Genomic DNA, 3,680 nt, shown 5'->3' on the forward strand with positions numbered 1-3,680 from the left:
CCCTGACCCTCGACCTGCAGGTCCAGCCAGGGGAAGCCTTTCCTGGCCCCAGTGGAGGGATTGCCCGATGAGCTCCGTCTTCTCCACAGACTGCTTGCTCTGTGAAGAAGGGACCACACCATGTCTTCTTGTTCCCCTGTGCTGGGAAGGACCCACAGGGGAACAGTCTTCAAGCCCACACTGCTGCAGCAGCCCTCCCCTCCGTCCTGGGGCGTTTGCTGCCTGCCTTGCCTTCCAACAGTTCCCACAGGCTATCCTGGAGTCTTCCTGCCTCAGCAACAGTTGTCCTTTCTCCTGGGGCTCTTGTGGTCTCGACTTTTATCCCTGGTCTCTTCAGGTGCCTGCTAGGTTGCAGTAAGTCCATCCTACACAGATTTTTAAGGAAGAGCTTTTAAAAAATATTTTGAATCAGGTCAGGCGCGGTAGCTCATGCCTGTAATCCCAGCACTTTGGGAGGCCAAGGTGGGTGGATCACCTGAGGTTGAGACCAGCCTGACCAACATGGAGAAACCCCATCTCTACTAAAAATACAAAAAATTACCCGGGCGTGGTGGCACATGCTTGTAATCTCAACTTTAGCTACTCGGGAGGCTGAAGCAGGAGAATCACTTGAACCCGGGAGGCGCAGGTTGCAGTGAGCCGAGATCGCGCCATTGTACTCCAGCCTGGGCAACAAGAGTGAAACCTTGTATTTAAAAAAAAAAAAAAAAAAACCTATCTATCTATCTATCTTGAATCTTTCATAAGGCTGAGGGGGAGGATGCCCACTGGAGGGGAAAGCTTGGCTTAAACTCCAAGGAGGACGGGTGAGGAGGGAGACTTCTCAGGGCGCCAGCTGAAGAGACCTGAGCAGCAGCCAGAGCAGCAAGGACCCTGCCTTGTGTCCCATGTCAGACATGCTGGCCTCTGTGCTTGTGGTTGCTGAACTGGATGTGATCACTAAGCACGGATGATGCCCCATATTGGTGGGCAGGGACCCCCACACACACCCACCACATGCTTCTTCCAGGGTCAGTTAGAAACGACACGGCCTCCACCTGCCTCTCTGATCAGCCCTGGCTGGCCAGATAGATCTAACAGATGGATCTTTTGGCCTGAGGTCGAGGAGTTCCTGTTTCCCACTGTGATGATGTCAGCGAGTTGGGTCCTGGTGAGATGGAGGAAGGGGCTGTGGGGGTGGGGCGGAGGCTGCCCCTACGGCAGGGCCAGTGCCCTCCCCCGCCCCCTCTGTGGCTTACCCCACTCTCCCTCTCACTCACCCAGTCCTGGTGGTGCTGTGTGCCCGCGCACCCTCAACTCATCCCTATCAGCCAGCATTCTTGGGTTGTAGACAACAGAACACCAGCTTCAAACTGGCTTCAGTGGACCTTGTTTTCTGGGTGTAGCACTTGCTTCAGGTGCAGGTGAATCCAGGCACTCAGACAGATCCAAGGAGCCAGTCTCTCCCCGTCTCTTGGTCTGCTCTCTTCTCTGTTGGATCCATTCTCAGTACAGTTCTTCCTGCAGGGGGACAAGTGGCCTCCAGCTGCTTTAGGGCCCTCATTCTCCCAGGTGTAAATCTTTGTCCAGGTATTGCCTGCCAGAGTCCTGATATTTGCCCCAATTGGGCCAACTGGGATGGCATTTCTACCCTAGGCCAGTCACTGTGGGGTGGGGCACAGGATCTGAAGGTGGCAGGACCTTCATGAATAAGGAGTGGGCAGCCTGGAGCTTACCAGTGGTTTTGGAGTGAACGCGCGCACGGACGAGTGGATGAATGAGTGAATCAACCACTCCACCATGAGAGAGAAACACTTCTACGCTGCTTATCCCACTTGCACTCTGGATTTCTGTCCTGTGAGTTCACTTGTGTGGGGAGGGAGCCCCTCCTGGCTAGATGCCATGGGAGCTACAGAAGTCTGAGAGAGGGCCCCCCATGGAGCAGCTCCGTCCCCACCCATCAGTGGGATTCTCTGCCCAGCAACCTCTTTAAACTGCCCCCCTCCTTTGTCCCCTCCTATTCCAAGTATCCTTCTGACTGAAAGTACAGGTCATACAGTGAGACCCCCAGCCCCAAGCACAGGCTGTAGGTGCGGCGGCCAGGCTCAAAGGAGTCCCTAGGGTACCTCCTCCAAGTTCATCCCACCCTCCCCTCTTTGTCCACAGCCACCCACCCTAGAGGCCTGTTGAGGAGCGGCCGACACCTCCTTCCCTGGCCTCCCGCCCCTACCCCCATGCCCTGGCATGTGCCAGGAAGTGCCAAGGATTCCCCATCTGTGAGACGGGAGGCCAGTGCCCTGCCCTGAGAGGTCCACTGGCCTCCCCAGGCCCCTCCGCGCTGCCTTTCCAGAAACTCCCCAGCCTCTTCCTGCCTGGCTTCCTGCCCAAGCCCTTCCTGGAAACCAGGCCCACCCTGCCCCCAGCCCAGGGCGCCAGTATTTCCATGGGGTGATTCACACAGCCCTCCCCAGGCAGGGCGCCTCCTTCTACTCACGATACTGAAAGTTTGGAAAACAACCTGGGGGTGGGAAGGAGAGTCCGTCCAGCCACGGCCCCAACCCCACCAGACGACCCTGCAGTCACCATAGAGTGTGAAAGACAAGAAAATGGAAATAACAGGGTGTGAAAAGCAAGAAAACAGGAGATTTTCTATTGAAACATTCATCTAAAAAAATAAATGAATGCAGCTTTATTAAGACATGAAATGCAAATAGTGTTGCAAAGTATGTCATTTATAAAGAAATGGATGGTTATGGAGGTGCTTCCCTGTTTTTTTCCTGATAGGGCGCATGGTCCACAAAGGCCATCAGCCTGAGGCTGCTCTGCTCAGCCCCACCCCTGGAGCCTGTGTCCCCTGTGGGGAGTCCTGGGCCACCTTGGAGGGAGGATGGACCAGAGGACCAGACTGTGGGTGTTGAGGAAGCAGGGAGGTGTGGCCTCGGCTGCTGAGGAACTGCCATGTTATGTGTGGGTTGGGAGGGTGGTCAGATAAGGAGGTGATTGGACAGGCCTGGCAGGGAGACAGCAGATGACTGAAGTGATGGGTTGGGTGTGGAGGATTTTATTTCTTACTCGATGAGAAATGGGCATAGTTTATGCCTTGCAAAAAGTGATCCTGTTGGATACAATAAATTGTAAAAGTGAAGTCAGGGTTCCACTTGAGTGTATGTGACAGAAACCCAACTCACCTTCAGGATACAAGAGAAATTATTGGTTTATGTACTTCAAAGCTCTACCAGCTTCAGGAATGGCTGGCTCTAGGGCTTCTGTGTTGGCTTCTTTCTCTGGAAACTTTCTCCTTGTGCTAACAGGATAGTTCCCAAAGGCTTCAGGCTCATAATTAACCAGCTCAATAATTCCAGTGGAAAGAAAACTTCCCTTTCCCATATGGGCCAGAAAAAATCACCAGACTGGCTGACTATTGGCTCAAACTGGGTCATATGCCCATCCCTGAAATAATCACAATGACTGTGATTGGCCCTGCATAGGCCACAGGTTGGATTCTGGTGCCTCTGTGAGAGGTGACGCCAACCCTCGTAAAATAGCCTAAGGAATTTCCCTTAGGAAAAGTCTGTTCTTCAGGGAAGGGGAAATATAATCAGGGCAGCTGGTGTCCCCCACATTAATATAGCCGATTCCAGGGACATCCAGTTGGAAATACAGGGTCATCTTTCAAGTGATCACACACTTGTTTTTCCTCT

The sequence above is a fragment of the Macaca nemestrina genome, chromosome 2 (assembly GCF_043159975.1).
Source record: "Macaca nemestrina isolate mMacNem1 chromosome 2, mMacNem.hap1, whole genome shotgun sequence".
NCBI classification, from domain to species: Eukaryota; Metazoa; Chordata; class Mammalia; order Primates; family Cercopithecidae; genus Macaca; species Macaca nemestrina.